General features: G+C 44.0%; 1 protein-coding gene across 1 annotated transcript in view; it reads left to right on the top strand.

The window, feature by feature from the left end:
• The window catches only part of IQSEC1 (IQ motif and Sec7 domain ArfGEF 1), a 443112-nt gene that overhangs the window by 112775 nt on the left and 308397 nt on the right, over positions 1-21940 (top strand). The window lies entirely within an intron of this gene.

Genomic DNA, 21940 nt, shown 5'->3' on the forward strand with positions numbered 1-21940 from the left:
GATGTTAAGGCTACATGACCAGGGAAAGAGAACATGTGAAAGAATGACACAAACGTGGCTTCCCAGGAGAGGGAGGGAGGGAGGGAAAGGGAGAGAGAGAGAGAAACAGAGAGAAAGAGATTCTTTGTTCTTCTGGGATTAAATTAGCTTGGGTTTGGGATGGACCAGGTGGTTTTTCAACATGAGCAATCAATTTCTTAGGCTTTCATGGGCTTTTGATAGGTCCACGTTCCAAGCAATTCCTTATTCTCCCAGGCTGGACTGATGGCCTCCTTAGTCAAGCACCTTCCCCTGTGCCATTTTGAGTTCTGTTGCGCCTGTGCCTGTCCTCCCCTGGTCTCACCTGGTCATCTGGTACCAGAGCAGGGAAGGGAGGAGTGTTACTCATCTTGGCTGAGCCATGCTGTGATCTCCCGGAATGTGATGTAGCTTCCTGGCGAAGCAGACATGCTCATGCTCCCCAGTGTATTAAACTCCGTGTTTAATTCTCTTTGCTCCTCCTTCCTTTATTAAAAACTATGTAAATGCTGGTGGTAACACAATCATGTGCTTTGATTTCTGATAGGTTCTTGCCAGCTTGGTGGTTGTTCCTTTCTATTGGGGTGGGTTGTGGCCTGGGTTCCTAGGCTGTGACCCATCCAGCATCAGAAGCTTTTTAGCTCAGATAGCTTCTGGGGCCAGGCAGGGTGGATGGGGGCAAGTCTTTTGGGCGTTTGGTGGGAATACAGTCTTCCAGCCAGGTCTGTCCCTTGAATGGTGCTGGGAAATGTGTGTGGGGTGAGTGAATTCATGGGGTGTCAAGATTTCAGCCCTGAAGAGAGCTTGAGTGCCATGCCCCACCCCTCACCCACACTGTCAACTCAGCATTCGATGTGGTAGGTTGTCAGGAAAGTGTGTTTGTAGGAGGGGCAATGCTGGAACTCTGCCCTGAACAGGGTGAATGATTCTCCTCATAGGAGAAGTGTGGGAAAGACATATCAGTGGGGGGAACAGTGTGTACTTGGACCTGTGTGGCCTCGGAACACTGAGGGGCTGGTATGCAAAGATGAATATGTGTTTGCTGCTCAGGCCAAATAGTTTTAGCAGAAATTATGCACATGAGGAGCTGGGAAAAGGAAAAAAACTAGTATAAGTTCAAGCAGAGAAGGCTGAATTTAAGTTCTAGTCCACTTCCCTGTGTGGATTTTTGGTGGGAACTGTGGTAAAAACATCACTAGAACTTTAAGGTGTTCTTGTCAGGGCTTGACCACATCCTCTACTGTGCTGGACCTCTACTGTGACTCACTCCCAGGGAGCTGTCTCCACGGGTGTCAAGCCTGGTCACACATCTCATCCTGTACTCATGAGCATGGACACAGGGGCACACCATTCAGATCTGACTCCTGGAGGGCCCCACACCCACTCTCCAAGCTTCAGCCCCTGGACAGTTGCAAAATTTGCCTTTCAGGGAAGTGTCCATGAGATCTCATTGCATAGCATCTCTGCCCTCACAAGAGCACTAGAGGCAGTATTCTAAATTCAAGTCCTACAGTGACCCTCTGCTTCTGACCCCAAGGATCTCTGTTGTCTATCCTGCTGTAGCTGGAGCTCATTGAGATCCCTCTACCTGGCACCTCTTACCTGTACAGACCAGTCTGTTCCAGACCCCTGGGCACCTGCTGCTCCCACCAAACAATGCTACTGGCCCTTCTAAAGGCATTCTTTGATTCCCTGCCTACCTCTGGTGTGTGTGATTGTGCTGTTTCCCTGCCCTCTCCACTTAGCAAACTCATAGCCTTTCTCAGAACCCATCTGAAGTTTCAAGGGGCTACAGCTGAGGTGCTATTCCTCCTGCTTACACTCTGCCTTTAGTGCTTGCTTTTGATATCCAAGTTTATTGTGCTTTGTGTCCTAGTGATTTGAGCACTTGTCTTTATTTCCTGGGGCAGAGAAAGTTACTCGGGATGAGGCACCTGGGTCTCTGTCTACAGGTGGGGCAGCACCAGCCAGGCACAGAGCAGACACCAACAGGCGTTAGGGGAGTGAATTCACCTTGATAGTCAGGAGGCCCAGGCATGATGCTTTGCACAAAACAAACACAAATTAATGCTTGTTTACATGGATTCAGGACTCATAAATATTTTCAGGCCATAAACAGAAAGGAAAGAAAAAAGTGGACCATCCAGCTGCTCAGTGGAGAAACCAAACCCCTTCACTCCCCCCCACAACAAAACCTCACCAAAACTAGTGGGCAGAGGGGCTGCATGTGACGACTCAGAAAGACTGGATTTCGATGGCCTGACTAAATAAGGTATAATGGATGCCAAGAATTGAATATCTTTGCTAAATGTTATAGAAATGAACCCTGAGAGACCCTCCTGTACCCACCCCACCTGGATCCCTGCTGGGTGAGGGGATTTTTCTCTAGACCAAATAATCCTAGCTGCCACCTTTCTGACTGGCTGTTTTCCAGAACACCCAGGAACTGTTTTTGCCAGCAGAAGCCTGTTAGAGAGTTTGTGTGTGCTGTTTTCCCCCAGGCGAAACATTTGCAATATCATATTGTGTTCATTTTCCACAAATGAAATGACTCATTTTTGACCACTTTGCCAACATAGGGCTTTGCTCCTTGTCCCCCAGAGGTATGTGTCTGCCTTCCACAGGGAGGCTCCGGAAGCCCCCAAGTTTGAATTGTCTAATGGTTTATTTAGGGGAGGACCATGGGAAGAGGAGAGGTTTGCAGAGTTTGGAGTCTGAAAAAAGTGAAGACCTGTGTGAAGAGGGCCCAGAAAGAGTGCTGATACAGTGCTCAAGATGCAAGGACTTTCTGCAGGGTAAAAGCATTATAATTTTTTCCCTGGCTCTTATCAACCCCTTGAAAAGACCCCAGGCACATTCACTAATAGGAATGGGTACCATTTAATGAGCCTTCGTTATGGTTTGGGGCCTCCGTTCATCTGCACAACCAACTCTACCCCTTCAAGAGAGTTACTATGCGCCCATTTTTTTCAGCTCTGGGAAACTGTCTGAGAAATACTAAACAGCTTCCCTAGAATAACGCAGCTTTTAAGTACAGAGTTGGGACGTAGCACACCAAAGCCTTTCCAAGTCAAAATCTTCTGTGTTGAAATTATACAGGGTCTAGCACAAAAAACACCCCTTTCTTATTACAAAATCTTTTATTACAAAATCATAAGCATACAATTCTGTAACATAACAATATCACACTCAAGCACACCGTATGATATTTTAGGTAAAATGTTCAAATTGCTGTTCATCTCATGCAAGACGTTCATGTACCCTACCAACCATACTCAAGCAAGCCTTACTTCTGCCAGACCCTGTAGATTTCCAGACCCCATTTTTTATATCTGACTCCGTAGGTCCAGGGTGGGACCCAGGGGCCTTAATTTTAAACAACGTCCTGCCTGATTCTAACAGGCAGCCTGCATATACGGCCACTGCAGGCAGGCCTGTGTCCAACGTCGGACTATGCTCATTTCGCAAGTGTGAGTTGATTGACCTTCAGAAAAACAGTGAATGAAGTGGTTTCCCATTTGTCATCTCCCCTGTGTGAGATTCTAAGATATGGACTGGCATTTTTCTAAAGGCATCATCAGATGGCTCAGGCTGGGAGCAGCCCATAAAACCCCAGAATTATCTATTTGGGGTACGTGGGAGCTACTTCTGGAAAAGTTGTGCTGTTACAAATGTTGTCTCAATTGGAACCAAGATGCATAAGTGAAATAATTAGTCAAGATTAATCCTTTTCCCAGTGAACATCTCCTCTCACTCTGCACCAAGGCAAGATGGCCTTTGTAATTAATTTGGCCTTTTCCCAAAAACTTAAAGTGAGAATGTACAATTTATTTTGTGCACAAGAAAGTATAAAAATTGCCAAAGGTGGCAGACAAAGCTGGGACTGTTGTTTGCTATGCCAGATATACAGCTGAACTCTTCCACCAAGACAGAATGGGAGCTGGCTTCAAATCAGAGAAATGGGCTGGGTGTCTTCTCCTATGGTCTTGTCTGGAGTTACTGGACTAAGGGCTGAGCGAGCAGACATTTCTTAGCACTGTGGAATGGGGTCACAGCATTCTGAATTCAAATCCTTCCTCCTTGATTTGTGCTCTGTGTCACACTGGACCACTGAACTCTCCAAGCCTTGTATGTCACACTCATTCAACAGTCTTTATTAACATGTACTGTATGCATGTTTTGGGACTAACCACTAAGGGCATGACGACTGATAAAATACAGTGGAAATGGGAGCAAAGATCTCAGCCTGTCATACCCAATGACCTATTAAATGAGGCTGTAGATGGGATAGTAAGTGACATGTAATAGCACTCAATTAATGCCCACTTCCTTCTTCTTTTCTTCCTTATCCTTCCACCACAGTCTATGGAGACTCACCTCCTTGGAATCTTGAGGTAGGGTCAGAGACAAACTCATGTTTGTTTGAGCAGGAAGCACTAGCCCCAGCTTGGAGAGTATTACGTTTCAACTCTCTTCCATCCTCCCTTCTGCCCCCGAGATTCTGTGTAAAATTTTGTGGGCCTTCTGTCTTTCAGAGACTCCCTTTTGCTTTTCTATCTCCTTGGCTGTCTGTACCACATCCTGAGCAATATCCACAGAGTCATCTTTCAGTTCACTAATACTTCTTTCAGCTGTGTCCAGTCTGCTGTGTGGCTCATCCATTGTGGGCTGAGGTTCTTGGATGGGGTCCATATGCAACCAGACTGATTCTGGAGGCACCACTGCTCCTGTTTTTAGATAGGAAGTAGAAACATCTTATGGAGGCCAGGTTGAAGTCACTGGGCAAGAACCCATCTGTCTGGATATATTAGAAGAATCCTCTGGTGACTTGGCCAGAGATATTTGGGGTTATTAGGGCAATACCAGCCTCATAGAATGAGTTAGGAAGTGTTATTTTTGCTGCATTTTTTAAAAAGAATTTGAGGATTGCTTTTAGTTCTTCTTTAAATGTTTGGTAGAATTCACCAGTAAAGCCATAGGTGCAGAGCTTGCTTATTTATTTATTTATTTTTGTCAAGAGGTTTTTTGATTACTGATGAAATCTTCTTATCAGTTATGAGTCTATTAATTTTTCTGTTTCTTTGTGGTTAGTCTTGGTAGGTTTTGTATTTCTAGAAATTTGTCCATTTTATCTGATTTCCCCATTTCTTAGAGTATGATTATCCATAGCACTCTTTCATAATTCTTTTATTCTATAGAGTTAGTAGTAATGTTGTACTTTCATTACTTTTTTAAATTATTTTTATTGATGTTTGAATACAGTTGTCTCCATTTTCCCTCCACCACTTTCCCCCACCCTACCCTCCCACACCACCCAGCCTCAATCCTACCCCCCCTTTGGCTTTGTTCATGGGTCCTTTATTCACGTTCATTTATGAACTTTTACCTTCTTTCCCACATTATTTCTCTCTCCCCTCCCCTCTGTCAGTTTGTTGTTAATTTCAGCGTCTCTGGTTATACTTTGCTTGCTTGTTTCTTTTGTTAATTATGTTCCACTTATAGGTGAGATCTTATGGTACTTCTCTTTCACCCCCTGGCTTATTTCACTTAGCATAATGCTCTCCAGATCTATCTATGCTGTTGCAAAGGGTAGGAGCTCCTTCTTTCTTTCTGCTGCATAGCATTCCATCATGTAAATGTACCTTAGTTTATTGATCGACTAATTTGCTGATGGGCACTTAAGTTGCTTCCACTATGTGGTTATTGTCAGTTGTGCTGCTATGAACATTGGGATGCGTAGGTTCTTTTGGATTGGTGTTTCATGGTTCTTAGGATATAATTCCAGCAGTGAAATTGCCGGGTCAAAAGGCAGTTCTATTTTTAGTTTTCTGGGGAAATTCTGTATTGTTATCCACAATGGTTGCACCAGTCTGCAATTCCACCAGCAGTGTATTGGGTTCCCTTTTCTCCACAACCTCTCCAACACTGGTTGTTTGTTGCTTTGTTTATGATGGCCATTCTCACCAGTGTGAAGTGGTATCTCATTGGGGTTTTAATTTGCATCTCTCTGATGGCTAGCAATACTGAGCATCTGAGACTTCTGGCCAAGATGGAAGAGTAGGTAGACACACTGTGCCTCCTCGCACAACCAAAATAAGGACAACAAAAAGCTAGAAACAAAATAACAACCAGAACTGACAGAAAATTGAACTGTGTGGAATTCAGACAGCCAAGGAGCTGAAATAGATAATTCATCCGGACTGGTAGGCGGGGCAGAATTGAGTGGAGGGGGTTCATGGCAAAAGAAGCGGTGACACCAGGCCTGCAAGGCACCCTGGTCACACAAGACAGCAGCGGGCAGACCCTGGGTGCAGGGTGGCAGCTGGTGAATCCAGTGAGGGGGCGAGTGTGAAGTGAGGCACTGTGCACAAGGTGGCTGGCTGACCAGGCAGTCCCACATTTCCACTCATATAACTGGGGAGCAAGACAGACCACACAACCCAGGGTCCCAGTGCTAGGAAATAAAGCCTCAAAACACTGATTGAAAACACCTGTGGGGGTTGATGCGCAGGGAGAGACTCCTAGCCTCACAGGAGAGTTCATTGGAGAAACCCACAGGATCCTAGAACATACACAAGCCCACCCACCTGGGAACCAGCACCACAAAGGCCCGGTTTGCTTGGGGGAGGCAGCGAAAGGGACTGAGTCCCAATAAAGAGTGGAGCAAGTGCCATCGTTCCCTCTCAGACCCCACCCCCACATACAACATCACAACACAGGAACTGGGTTGCCCTGCCCTATTGAATACCTAAGTCCCTGCCCCTCATATGCAACAGGCATGACGAGACAAAAACAAATGGCTAAAACAGAAGAACAGATCAAAGCTCCAGAAAAAATACTTCTAAATGATGAAGAAATAGCCAACCTATCAGATGTACAGTTCAAAGCACTAATGATCAGGATGCTCACAGAATTGGTTGAATTTGGTCACAAATTAGATGAACAAATGAAGGCTATGCTAAGTGAAATGAAGGAAAATGCATAGGGAACCAAAATGCATAGGGAACCCAAAATGCAATGGGAAGGAAACTGGGACTCAAATCAAAGGAGTGGACCAAAAGGAGGAAAAAAAATGACCAAACAGAAAAGGATGAAGAAACAAGAATTCAAAAAAAATGAGGAGAGGCTTAGGAACCTCCAGGACATCTTTAAACATTCCAACATCCAAATTATAGGGGTACCAGAAGGGGAAGAGGAACAGCCATGAATGGAAAACTTATTTGAACAAATAATTAAGGAGAATTTCCCCAATCTGGCAAAGGAAATAGACTTCCAGGAAATCCAGGAAGCTCAGAGAGTCCCAAAGAAGTTGGACCCAAGAAGGAACACACCAAGGCACATCATCATTATATTAGCCAAGATTAAAATGAAGGAGAGAATTCTAGAAGCAGCAAGAGATAAGGGGACAGTCATCTACAAAGGAGTTCCCATCAGACTGTCAGCAGATTTCTCAAAAGAGACCTTACAGGCAAGAAGGGGCTGGAAAGAGGTATTCCAAGTCATGAAGGGCAAGGACCTACATCCAAGATAGCTCTATCCAGCAAAGCTTTCACTTAGAATGGAAGTACAGATAAAGTGCTTCTCAGATAAGATCAAATTCAAGGAGTTCATCATCACCAAGCCCTTATTACATGAAATGTTAAAGGGACTTATCTAAGAAAAAGAAGTTAAAAAACATGAACAGTGAAAGGACAGCAAACTCACAGTTATTAAGAACTACACCTAAAACAAAAGCAAACTAAGAGGACAGCTAGATTAGGAGCAGAACCATAGAAATGGAGAACACATGGAGGGTTAGCAACAGGGGAGTGGGAGGAGGAGAAGGGGGGAGAAGGTACAGAGAATAAGTAGCATAGACAGTAGATAGAAAATAGATAGGGGGGGCAAGATTAGCATGGGAAATATAGAATCTAAAGAACTTGAGACACGTGGTCATTAACTAAAGGGGGGAATGGTGGGGGAGGGGGTGTGCAGGGTGGAGGGGAATGAAGGGGGGAAATAGAACAACTGTAATGGCATAATTAATTTAAAAATATTAGAAAAAAAGAAAAGAAACAGCTCCTGAGTTCATTGATCCTTAGAATTGTGCTTTTCATCTCTATGTCATTTAATTCTCCTCTAATCTTGTTAATTTCCTTCCTTCTACTTGCTCTGGTTGTTTTTGTTGTTGTTCCTCGAGCTCTTGTAGGGTTAGGTTTGTTTATTTGAAATGTTTCTGTCTTTTTTAGGTAGGCCTGCATCACTATGAACTTTCCTCTCAAGACTTCCTTCGCTGTGTACCAGAAGTTTTGGGTTGTGAGTTCATTTTCATTTGTTTCCAGAAACTTTTTTATTTCTTCCCTAATCTCGTTTTTGACCCATTCATTGTTTAATAGCATGCTATTCAATCTCTAAGAGTTTGAGTGCTTTTGAGTCGGTTTCTAGTTTCAGTCCCTTGTGGCCAGAGAAAATGCTTGATATTTCAATGTTCTTGAATTTATTAAGGCTACTTTTGTGTTCTGTCAAGTGATCTATCTTTGAAAGTGTTCCATGTGCATTTGAAAAAATGTGTACTTTGCTTCTTTGGGATGAATGGTTCTATGTATATTAGTTAAGTCCATTTGATCTAGGACATTGTTCAATGTTGCAGTATCTTTGTTGATATTTTGTTTGGAAAATCCATCCACTTTTGACAGTCAGGTGTTGAAATCCCCTGCTGCAATTGTGTTGGTGTCAATATCTTTTTTGAAGCCCTCCAAGATTTTCTTTATGTATTTGGGTGCTTCTTTGTTGGGTGCATATATATTTACAATGTTTATGTCTTCTTGATGGATTCTTCCCTTAAGTATTATGAAGTGACCTTCTGGGTCTCTCTTTATTGCCCTTTTTTTGAAGTCTGTTTTATCTGATATGAGTATTGCTACCCCACCTTTTCTTTCCTGTCCATTTGCTTGGAATGTTTGTTTCCAGCTCTTCACTTTCAGTCTGTGTAGGTCTTTTTTTCTGAGGTGGGTCTCTTGTAGGCAGCATATGTCTGGGTCATGATTTCTTATCCATTCAGCTATTCTGTGTGTTTAAGTTGAGGATTTAATCAATTTATGTTTAATGTTGCTATTGATAGGTATTTATCCATTACCATGTTTTCATACCTGTGTTCTGTCTTTCTCACTTTTTCTTCCTTTTGTTAAAGCAGACCCTTTAGCATCTCTTACAGAACTGGTTTGGTGGAGGCATATTCTTTGGGGCTTATTTTTTTCTGGGAAACTACTTATTTATCCTTCTATTTTAATTGAGAGCCTTGCTGAATAGAGTAGTCTCAGTTGCAGGCCTTTGGTTTTCATTACTTGGAATATTTCTTGCCATTCCCTTTTTGCTTGGAGTGTTTCCATAGAGAAGTGAGCTAGTAGTCTTATTGGGACTCACTTATGTGTTACTTCCTGTTTCTCCCTCGCTGCCTTTAAGATTCTCTCTTTGTCTTTAAATTTTTCCATTTTAATTATGATGTGTCTTGAAGTGGGCCTCTTTGGGCTCCTCTTGATTGTGACTCTGTGTTTCCTGGATTTCTGTGACTTTTTCTCTCATCAGATTAGGGATGTTTTCCATCATTACTTTTTCAAACAGATTTTCTATCCCTTGCTCTTCTTCTTGTCCTTCTGGTATCCCTATTATACAGATATTATTGTATTTCATGTTGTTTTGCGGCTCCCTTACCACCTGTTTGTTCTTTCTGAATCTTCTTTTTTTCTTGCTCCTTCTGGGTGTTCTTTTCTACCTTGTCCTCCAGCTTGCTACTTTGATCCTCTGCTTCATCCAGCCTGCTTGTAATTCTTTGTAGTGTTTTTTATTTCCAAGATTTTATTGTTCATTTATTCCTGTTTTTTGTTTATAGTTTCTATTTTTTCTTTGATACAGTTGTAGTTTCTCTCCCAGTTGCTTGTAGTTTTCTGTTAGTTACTCCAGCAGCTTTATAACCATTATTTTGAATTCTATATTTGATGGTTTGGTTACTCCATTGCATTTAGCCTTTTAGTGGGGAGTCTTCCATTCTTCTGGGTTGCAAGTCCCTTTTTGTCTTCCCATTTTAGGTGACTCTTTTTGTTTGTTTCTGCACTTCCTGATGTTTCTCTTTGCTAGCTGTCTTTGTAAGGTGAACTTGTATGGTAGGAATTCTGTGGTGTTCATTTGTGTGGTGTCTTTGATCTTCTCTGGATGCTCTGGGTTTGTCCTTTCTTTTGTTTGTGTGGGCTCTCTTGTTGTACTTGAGTTTTTAACTTTTGGTGGTTCCTTTTTTTGGTGGTTTCTCTCCTTCATCTATTCTTCAGCTATTCTGATGTTTGCAGCTCCCACCCATTCTTGTCTGTGATCAGTGGCAGGGAGTAGGCAAAATGGATTGACAGCAGGAGAGTATTTTATGGGTTTAAAGCACCAGCAAGTAGAGAAGAGAGATAGGAGATTCTTTGGATAAGTATAGTGTTAACTGTGATATTTCCCCCAGCAGGCCATTTTCTATAAAAGGTGAAAGAGAGAGAACACTGTTGTTAGAGGGGAGGATGATTGTGAGCTGCATCCAGAAAACATAGTGCTTGTGCAGGGTTAGATGATGAGATATAGTGAGAGTAAGGGTAGAACATAGGCATAGTGTGAGAGAGAATAGAGTTAATCACAACAATAATAATGCCTTGGAGTAAAGTGAAGTAGGCAATATCAGGGTTGCTGTGAGGTATGTACAATTGTGTGGAACAACAATTATTTACAATAGTACTGGAACAACAATAATATGAGAAGAAATATATGATTTGCATAACCAGAATAGAAAGTACCCAATCAAGAGTAGTGTGTTATTGGTACACGAGTGAAGTGTAATAAAAAAATTGAAATACAATGCAGAGAGTATAAGGAAAACCAGTCAAACAATGCAATTAAACAGAGAAATAAAACAAGGAAATCTAAACATAAGAGAAATTTTAAAAAGGTAACAAAATAAAAGTGGTAAAAATAATGAAAAATAATAATAATACACATAAACAATACAATGCAAGCTCTGTGGGATAGCAAAATGACATTTGTCTCAGTTTCTCAATTTTTGGGGTTAGCCACGTGCTCCCCCTTTGGATCTCTCTGGACCCTTTCTAATTCCATGTCTTATTGTCTCACTTCAGGAAAGAAAAAAAGGGGGGGAAAGAGAAACAAAGAAAAAAAATAAGCCTCCTTCTGACTTTAAACCTGTTTAGTGAGTTCTGCTGGTCTTCCTAGCATGTCACCAGATAGGGGGAGGTCTGGAGTCTGGGCTTAGCTTTTTTCCCTTTCTGTGATTTTGAGAGGATGGGAACAAAGTCTGGGCCAGTTGCCCAGCCTCCATCCCAGGTCATCCATGAGCTGCCAAGCTGAGATCAGCCACTCAGTCTCAACGCGCCGCTCCAATTAGCCACTCAGTCCCTGGGCGTGCAGCAGAAGACAGGCTAGGGTGCATGGTTCCCCTCAGCCCCTTGTTCTCTGCTCCGGCAGTGTGGGACAAGCTCAGGCACACAGTTCTTCTTAGCCACTCAGTCAGTCTGCGGTCGCATTCAGCTCAAATCTCCAACAGGGCGAGCCAGCCGCTGCTGTAGGCTTCCTTACAAAGCAGCTGCCTGCCATTCTTAACAAGCGCACAGCTTTTCACACAGCTGAACTTTCCAACCAGTCAGGAGACTATCTGAGTCAGGTTCCGACACATCCCAACTTCTCCCTTCTCCAGGTGTCGCCCAACACCTCAATTTCTCTGGTGCTGGCAGCCACAGTCCCAGTGGAAGTGTACTTTCTATGTGTGTCTCCCACGTTGTCTCTGTTCTCCCCAGCGACTTCCAGCATCCAGGTCCCTGCTGGTGCCTGGCTGCCCTCCATGCTCTGGTGGGGGAGGGAGCTGGTCACTAATTCTCCTCCCTGTAACCTGTTCTAGGTGCCAGGCTGGGGGGCCATAGCAGCCGAGGACCCTGGGCAGAGCCTGGGGACCTTACCGTCCCAGCGCAATCTCATCACCATCTGTTTTTCAATGTCCTTTACGATTTTTTGGCATCCAAACTTTATATAAGCTGGGATTCCATTGGCTGTTCACTGTGCTCCTCAGAAGATCGGCTAGGTGTGCCAGCTGGGCACAGGGAGAACTGGGCTCTGCTCCCACCTACCTCACTGCCATCTTCTCTGATATGAGGGGGAAAAATCAAGATCTTTTTTTTAATGTAAGAGGGTTTTTTCTTTTGAGAACTTTCTTGTTTTTTTTTTAATGGGTTTATAAATCTCCCCTTAGCATTGCTTTGTTATTGCCCATAAGTTTTGATAAGTTGTGTTTTGCTTTTCTTTATGTCTAAGTATTTTCTAATTTACTTTGTGATTTCTTCTTTGACACATTAATTTTTTAAGAGTATGCTGTTCAATTTTCACAAATTTGTGAATTTTTCACCTTTCCTTTTGTTCTTGATTTCTAACTTCATCCCATTGCAGTCTGAAAAGATGCTTTGTATATCCTTTTTTTAAAGTCATTGAAATTTAAATTGTGGCCTAACATATGGACCATCCTGGAGAATATCCCAGTCCACTTGAGAAGAATGTATATACTGTTATTTGATGGTGTCCTGTGTATTTGTGTTAGATTTAATTGATTAATTTTGTTGCTTAAGCCTTTGATTTTTCTCACATATTCTGTCTGATTCTTCTGTCCATTATTGTGAGTGGGGTACTGGACACTTCAACTGTTATTTTGTAGAACTATGTTTCCTTCAGTTCTATTGATTTTGCTTCATATATTTTTATGGTCTGTCAGTATGTATGTGAATGTTTATCATCTTATCTTCTTGCTGTATTGAACTTCTTATTAATATATCACGTCCTTCTTTATCCCTTGTGACCTTTTTTGACTTAGAGTCTATTTTGTCTGATATTAGTATCATCACCCCATTCTCTTTTGGTGACCGTCAGCCTGGACTACATTTTTCTACCCATTCATGTTCAGATTTTTGTGTCTTTGCGTCTGAAGTCCATCTCTTGTAGACAGGAATTAGTTGGTTCATGTGTGTTTATCCATCCTTCCAATCTGTGTTTTGAATAGAGAATTTAATTCATTTATATTTAACTTGTAAGAAAAGACTTATATCTTTTATTTTGCTGTTTGTTTTCTGTATTTCTCATAGCTTTTTGTCTTGCATTTCCTACATTTGTCTTGTGTGACTGTCACTTTTACATTTAATTCCCTTCTCATTTGCTTTTGTGTATATTCTATAGCTGTTTTCTTTCTGGTTGCCATGGGATTACATAAATGTAATGTTATAACATTCTAACATTTATAACACTCTAATGTGAATTTATACCAGCCTAACTTCAAGAATATATAAAAACTGCTCCCACACACCTCTGACCACACCTCTTTTTAGTTGTTGATGTCACAAAATTATGTCTTTATGCATTGTATATCCGAAAACATAGAGTAATAATTTTAATATATTAATCTCTTTTAAAAAACATATTATTCTCTTAAATCAAGTAGACAACAAAAATGGAGCTACACACCAAAGTTACAATAGTACTAGGTCTTATAAGTATTTGTGTACTTACCTTTGTCAGTGATCTTTATTTCTTCCTAAGGCTTTGAGTTGCTGTCCAATGTACATTCAGTGCAACCTGAAGGACTCTGTTCATGCTTGGCAGGTAGGTCCAGTGGTAAAGAACTCTCTCACCTTTGGTTTATCTAGGAATGTCTTCATTTCTCCCTCACTTTTGAAGGGTAGTTTTGCTGGATGTAGAATTCTTGGTTGACAGCATTTTTCCTCCAATAATTTGACTATATCAACCCACTGCCCTCTGACCTCTAAGGTTTCTGATGAGAAATCTATTCATGATCTTAGTACTGAAAGCATGATGAAAGCTCTCTTCCTTTCAGCTTTATAGATGTTAATAATGTACCTTATTTTGTCTTATGCAGCAAACATATTCCTGTAATTTTATGATATCAATTAAGTTGTAGCATCACTTTGAGAGTAATCAGAGTTTAAGGGAAAAGAATTTAATATTTTAAATGTAGGCACTTTAAGATCTTTATTTATTTTTATTTTGTATTTATTTTATTTTTTGACATAGGGGAAGGGAGGGAGAGAGGGAGAGAAACATCAGTGTGTGGTTGCCTTTCACTTACCCCCTAATGGGGACCTGGCCCACAACCCAGGCATATGCCCTGCCTGGCAATTGAACTGGCGACCCTTTGCTTCACAGACAGGTGCTCAATCCATTTAGCCACAGCAGCTAGGGCAACATTTTTAAGATCTTTAAAGGCCAAAAGTTATTGCAGTTTTTCAAATTTTAAATGAAAAGGCCACTGAAGTGTTCTATATGTTTTAATATTTAATAAAGTAAATATCATTCTCTAATATCCCACATAAACAAAAGTATTTAGAGGCAAAAGTGAGAAAACCACTGTGCTTTATCCCAAGCCATGATTGCTCTGATTCTTGCTCTGACCTGATCAGGTGCCATTGTGATGGAATTATAAACATCTCCTGGTAGGGCTTGTTGGGCTGAGGGTTTTGTCTTTAGCTCAGGAAGCTGATATGGGGATGTAATGGACTTGGACTAGTTGGCTTGGTTTCTCCTTTTTTATTACATTTTGTTTATTTTTTCTTTTTTATTTACTCTTCTTTGCTTTTTCTCACATTTTTCCATATTATTTTCTTTTCTTCTTTTTTTATTTTTGCCTTTTTTGCTTTACTTTAAAATTTTTCTCACTTTTCTTTTTTTTGGTCAATTTTTTTTCTTCTTTTCTTATTTTTTTCTTTATTTTCTTCGTTCTTTTTCTCTAAATTTTTTGGTTGTATTTTTATTACAGTTAGTGTTGTTGGTATAGTTAATAGAGTTAGCATAGTGAGTATAGTTAGAGAGCATTGTTAGCATTATTAGTATTGTCAGTGTACTTAGCAGATAGATCATCATCATGTTGCAGCAGCTTGTGGCTCTGTCTGCTGACAAGGAGCCCCCTATTCACCATTATAAACCCATGAATACCATTGGCCAGGGAAACTTCATCAGGATGAAGTTGTCTTGGCACATACTGACCAGGACAGAGGTGACTGTCAAGATTATTAGAGTCAGCAGGGCTCCTCCAGCCTCCAGGAAATTTTACATGAAGGCCTTGAGTCACCCTGACATCATAAAGCTATTTGAAGTGATAGAAACATTGTTCCTCATTAGCAGACTGAAAATGAAGCCAGAGGTAAATTCCAGGAGCTGCCATCCACCAGAAAGGTGTCATCCACAGGTACCTGAAGCCAGAGAACCTGCTGTTCAATGTTCAGATGAGTATACTACTCAGATGAGTAGTACAACAATTGTAGACTTTGGCCACAATAATGAGTTTACTGTCCATAAGCAGCCCCCTTTATGCCCCCCCAGAAGAGTTCCTGGGCCAAAACTTCATCGGCCCTGCAGTGGATGTGTGGAGCCTGGGAGTTCTGTGTTCTATGGTCACTGGGACCTTGCCTTTCATGGGAGAGAACTTCTGGAAGTTGCAGCAGCGGACACTGGGTGGCCAATACCATGTCCCATTTTTCATGTCTTTTGAGTGTGTAAATCTCTTGAAAAAATATTGATGACCTTCGACCCTAACAGCAGGAGAACTTCAGAAGAAACAATGAGGGAACCAGTGCTAAACATGGGCCAAGAGGAGGAACTGGGACCTTATAGTGAGCTGCTTTGTGACAACAAAGATGCCTGAGTGACAGAGGTGATGATGACCATGGGCTTTGAGTGGGACTAGGTTCAGGACTCATTAACAAGCAGGAGGTATGACAATGTGATGGCCACGTACCTGATCCTGAGCACCAAGAAATCCAAGGTGGAGGGCCACACCATCACAGGAAAGTCCTCCTCTTCCCCTGACCCCAACAACCGTAGTCCCTCCCCAATCCAGGAGGCTCAGCCAGAGGTCTGCACACCCAGGGAAATACAGCTATAGTGAGCTGCCATCCCCCTTGGATCTTAACACCATTGACCAGGGCAGAAAACCGGTGGTCTGAGAACCAGGAGTCAGAGCAGAAGGACAAGAAGCCTGCCACTCCCCCACCCAGTGCAGTCCCCCACATGGCCCTGGGGGCTCCCCCTCCACCCAGCAGCAGCAGCAGTGGAACCCCAGAGGAAACCCAGGATGTGTCGTCAAGGACAACTCCGGCCATGCTGGAGTGCCTAGTGGTGGGACCCCAGCCTCTCTCTGTGGCCACAGCAGAGCTGGTAGGGATTGGCTGGGAAGTTCCTGAACTCTAAGAAAGCTCTGCTTTAGGCTGACCCAGTACGACCCAGCAAGACCCAGCATGGCAAATGGGACAGGATAAATCCAATTTAAATTGTGCATGGCCAAGGCAGGGCCACAGTCAAAGACTTTGTGGAGGTCAAGTTAACCTTCCTGCATTTTAAATTCTTAACTCAAAGATGCTGAGGTCCAGGGAGGCCAACAGTGTGGTGAGGGAGATTGGACAGAGACTGGACCCAGACAGCTGTGGGTGAGAGCTGTGTAAGAAGTACATGCTGTGTGTGAAGGACCCCCAGGTGAAAGGAATTGGCCTAGTGAATGATGGAGGTGTGCAGACTGCTGTGGCCTTCTCTGCATGGGATTCACATCAAGAGGGTATCAGACACCTTTATGGCCTTCAGAAGCATTGTATCCAATATACCTGGTGAGTTTGGAGGGCAGCTAGGAGCCCTCTGGAGCAGAGAGGCTGTCCATCCTTTGATCCCCCACCCTGGTGAAACTTAAGAGGCTAGACTACTGTTTTGGGGGAGGTTTTGTACCTCTTCCCTCCCCTGCCCTTCTCCCTCTGCTCCCCTTCTCTGTCTTTTCTTACATGTTTGTGAGGGAGAGGTACAATTCTTATTAAAGCACTTGGTTCTTCTAGAAAGATGTATATGATACTGTTTTGCATCTACCTAGCACAGAACTAGGGCTTTGCATCCTCCCATTTGAGAAGCACATCGTGTTGTAGTACTCGGACTTAATCAGAATAACTAATGGAAAAATGACCGAAGAGAATTATCCCAGGAGTTCCCAATAGCAACAAATATGCTTCCCAAGGGAAAAGGCTGTGAGCCATACTGCAGGGCAGAAAGGCAGAAATTTTGTTACCTTCCTGCACTCAACATTACCTAACATTTGCAGAAGGACAGAGGGGGACTTTTGGTCCTCTGGCCCGTGTTACCGGTGGTAATTACAACCAATAGGTCCATAATAGGATAATAGTGTCCTGTGACACAGCCCGGGGGCAGAGGTTAGAGAAGCAGCATGGGTAAGGTCCCAGAGCTGCACAGGGGTTACATACTTGTGCACCTGTGTTTCCTGATGATAAGGCAAGAGTTGGGCCTTCCCCTTGCCCCACGAGGGAGGGGTTTGATGCCTGGTTTTGACCAAAGGAAATGGAGAGGAGGCAGAAGAAAGCTGGAATTTTAGGTGCATACAGGACAGAGGTCGGCAAGAGTAGGGGATGTGGGCCAGCACCCCTTGTTTCCAGTACCACTGCCACGGTGCGTTTGCTTTCTATGTCCACATTTAAACATCTTGCAGCTCAGGGCCTGTACAACAGTCAGCTCTGATGACAGAACACCCTGCTAAACAGACTTTTCTCCTGTGAGCTCTGGCCTTAGCTGGTTGTGCGAGCAGATGCCTCCGACCTCCATTAGTCCCAGTGCAGTTCCAGAGGAAGGGCTTTGGATTTAGTTTTGAATTGCAGGGCATCCTGAGCAGGGAGGGATATGATCGACATCTATTGGACAAGATTCCTCTGGCTGAATGTGCAGAGTGGGCTTTGAGTGGGAGAGAGCCTGAGTCAGTAATGGAGTCCCTACCAGTGATTTGCCAACAAATCTAATGAAAAACACCTACTGACCCATGATTTTCAGCTGGTTCCTGAATTATGAGTTTGTCTGGTGTACTATCTTTCATAAAATACGAACTCAGGGCAGGAATGGTTGGGCGCTGGGAGGGAGCATTAAAAGGGGTGTGGCAGAGATGTCCAGATGGCTGGCAACAGCCTTGTCTACCTCTCTCAAAGCAACTGAACACTTGACTTACATCAGGGCTCAAGATGACAGAGTTCCCGGCTTCCTCTGCAGCTACACTGGATGTGTGAACAAGTTCTCCCTCTAGCATGGGAAGGGAAGCAATTTGTGCAACTTCTAGAATATTTCCTAGGAGAAAAAAGCAGGGCCTTCTTTGTGCTTCTTCCTTTATCCTTCTACCTGGAAGGTGAACTCCAAGGCTGGAGCTTCATCCTAGCTGGTGTGGATGAGGGTAACTCCCCAGGCATCAGGGACAGGAGCTTCCTGGAGCAGCCCTGCAGACCAGCCAGACCTGGACTGTCTGCCTCCAGATGAGTGGAAGAGAAATGCAAACATGTATTTGCTATTGTTACAGCCGCTGGTTCTTCTCCTAACCAGGGCAGTCTTTGCTGTGTGGTTCCCTTGGGTCAGGCTGCTCCAAGAGCCACAGCTGCCTGAAAATTTCAACCCTTCCTTCTATGGAGTGACAGCCAAGCTCAGCTCCAGCCCACTGTCCCCTGCTGGCACTTCTCAGGGAAACTAATGTGTGAAGATAAATGCTCCAGACTAATGAGTCTGGAGCAAATGTCTTCCAGGGCATTGCTTGGTTCTTTCCTCCCGCACTTGTGTCCCCACCCCCACCTCCTCCTGGAGACGCAACTTGTTTTGAAATATGCTGTGCTGATTCTTTCTTGCTAACATCCGCAGATGCTAATTAAATAACTCAGGGAACAGGCTGTCACATACATGGTGTAACTTGGTTATTGCTAGAAAGGTGAGTTTGTAACTTACAAGTTCCCTGTTAATTGGAAAAAACAACCAAATTCTACTGCAGTGTGAAGGCAGAGACTGGGACTTGGTCAAGCCTTACCTAAGCTTTCATTTGGGGGAGACAGATGTTTAGAACCCCCCAGGGGTCCGGTCTTATCTGTATAATTTCCTATATTGCCTCCGCTCTTATGGAACCTGAAATTTTATGGTAAAAAGAAATTCTAATATGTATATTAAACTTGTTGAGGACATTGTAAAAAGTTATATCGTTCATTTTTTTTTATTCGCTTTAGTGTCTGCAAAGTATCTTGTTGGGCTGGTTTAAAATAGAATGTATTAACAGGAAATTTGAGGTGCAGTAAGGCCACCTGACTGAGAGATGACTGCCATTGAAAAGAGAGTCTGTTGCTCACAGTTCCCAGAGGAGGTGGCACACGGCACCATGCAGGGCCACCAGGGTTGGTCAGAAGGCAGAGGGAATGAGGGAACTGTGGATAGGAGCTTTTACTGGGATTTCTGCAGGAGGTGTTACTGGACCGGGATCTGGCATTGAGTGAGTCTGGCTAGGGCCAGCTGTAGTGTGTGGGTTCTTTACTTTGTGTAGGAAAGATTTCATACTAGTTCAGGTGACTATAGGGATACATTTATTAAAGCTGGGGACAATGAAACAAGGAAAGGCTTAGCATAGAGGAAGCAACAGGAGAGCCTGCTCCCCAAAGGGAGAGCTTGAGCTGGGTCCTTTGTCTTGAGGCTTTTCTTTCTTTCTTGCAGGTGGGAATCTTAGGGGAGGTCTCAGGGGAGGGTTTCAGCAGAATATGCACCAGTTCTCCAGGTGGGCCCTTTCAGGGTCAGTGGCAGGGCAGGAGGTGGAGGTCTTTAGTCATTGCAGTTGGTTCTGGCATCGCCCACCTGGGGTTGCTGCTTTTCTGGGCCTGGAGCTGAAATACAAGGAGCCCTAGATGTTATCTCCAGGGAGGACAGGCCAGGGGAGGAAAGGTTACCCTGGAAGTATGGTTCTTATTTTCCCAATTTTGCCCTTTGCCAAGTATTTTGGGCCTTCAGCTCTGGTGACAGTCTGCACCTGGCCATAAATTGCTTGGCCATTGTATTCAGCTGTCTGTCTCAGTTTTCCTAGTCCATCCTCCAAGGGATTTTCCTAGTTTCTCATTATCCTGTCTCAGAGGGAACAGGTGAGGCAGGGTAAGCAGTCTTGGGATTTTCTGGTTTGAGGAATTTAATGGGTTTTGTGGCATAATGACTGTCCCGAGTTGCCTGGGACCTGACCCTTCATGGTTGGGGCAGGAGGATGGTGGTCAGGAGTATGAGCATCCAACAGAGGAGGTGGCAGGTGTGGTGGGCAGTGGTCACTGGATTGGCTGGTTTGTATTTGAAAAGTGGATACCTACAAGGAGAATTCCTCCTGGGGGTGGGAGAGGTGGAGACAAGGGAGGCAGGAGGCCAAGCTGAGGTGACTTAGAAGGCATGTCCAGCATGTACATGCAGGGCAGATGTTAAAGCATCAAGTTTACAGAAGCTAGAGACACGGTCCATACAAGGGCTCAGCTCAGATGTCTCCTCCTCAGAGGAGCCTTCCCTGCCTATGCAGTCTACAGTCAGAGCCTCAAGTCTTCCCAGACATTACCCTCTTCATTTCCTTCATAGAGTTCTGGGCTCAGCCTCGCTGCTCAACACCCAGCTGTGGCTCCTCACACTGAGAGGAAGGGTCCTTACAGGGCCACCAGGCCCTGCACATTCTGGGCCACCCCCCTTACTCCTCTCCTCTCCCCTCCTCCCTTCTCTCCTCCCTCCCTCTCCTCTCCTCTCCTCCTCCCTCTCCCCCTCCTCTCCTCTCCTCTCCCTCTCTCCCCCCCCCCCCCCCCCCCCCCCCCCCCCCCCCCCCCTCCCCTCCCATGACTCCCACTCCATTCCGATGACTGCCATTGAAAGGCTGGTCTGTTTATTCATTTATTCATGATACATTTGGTTCCCTCTCTGAGCCAGGTCCTGGCTAGATGATGGCTCTGCCCACTCTAGCCTCCAGCCCCCTCCTTTGCCCTCTTGATTTCCCTGAGCTCAGTTTTCTCCATAGCCCTGACCCTTCTAACATGTGCTCACTGTCTGCCCTCCACAATGCCAGCTCCGCAGGAACAGCAGAGGGATTTGAATTGGGAATTGGGTTTTTGCTTGTTTGTTTTTGTCTAGTTTACTGTTGTACCTACAGCCTATGTCAGTGCCAGGCACATTGTAGCAGCTCAGTAAACAGTGAATGAACAACTTATCACTACCTGAAACATTCTTGTCTGTGGTCTCCAGTGTTCCCTCACTCAGTGCCCATGCACTGCTGCACTACTGTGTGCAGGCAGGTTCTAGAAACCAGGGCACAGCCGTGGGTGGAGCAGGCAGAAGTCTCCATTCTCAGCAGCTGACATCCCAATGGGGGAACCAGAAAAAAGAGATGAGTAAAATATACCCCTGTGCACCATGGAGAATAATGAAGTCAGGAGGGACATTTGAGCAAATCCTGAAGGTATTTATGGAGCAGGCCATGTAGAGGGCTGAGTGTTCCAGGCTAGAACTGCAAGTGCTGAGGTCTGAGGCCACAGTGGGCTGCATGTTGAGAGTCTTAATTCTTAGGTTTAAAAAAAAATTAGGGTAATGGAGGGAGAAAGAGAAAGAGAGAAAGATCAATGTGTGGTTGCCTCTTGTATGCCCCCTACTGAAGACCTGGCCTGCAAACCAGGCATGTGCCCTGACTAGGAATCAAACCGGTGACCCTTTGGTGTGCAGGCCAGGACTCAGTGCACCGAGCCCCACAAGCCAGAGCTTAATTCTTAATTTTGTCTTGAATCTGTATTTTGCTTTTGGGTTTGTAATCCTATCTCACCAACCTTTATAGCTAACTAATCTGACCCTGCATAATCCATCTTTTTGAATCAGCAAATTCAATCTCAGCAATTTAAAGTGAAAATGGGTGAATTTGGGTCAAGTTGATACACATTTATTGAGTGGCTTCCCTGGGCCCAGGCTTTACTGAGTTAGGCAGCAGAGGCCTGTGAAATGAATACAATGGTCATCTGGCCACACCAGTTAATGGTTGTCCTGGATAACCCGAGGCCCCTTCTACTGCACC

The sequence above is a fragment of the Artibeus jamaicensis genome, unplaced genomic scaffold (assembly GCF_021234435.1).
Source record: "Artibeus jamaicensis isolate MK-2021 breed Jamaican fruit bat unplaced genomic scaffold, CSHL_Jam_final contig_793, whole genome shotgun sequence".
Lineage (NCBI taxonomy): Eukaryota > Metazoa > Chordata > Mammalia > Chiroptera > Phyllostomidae > Artibeus > Artibeus jamaicensis.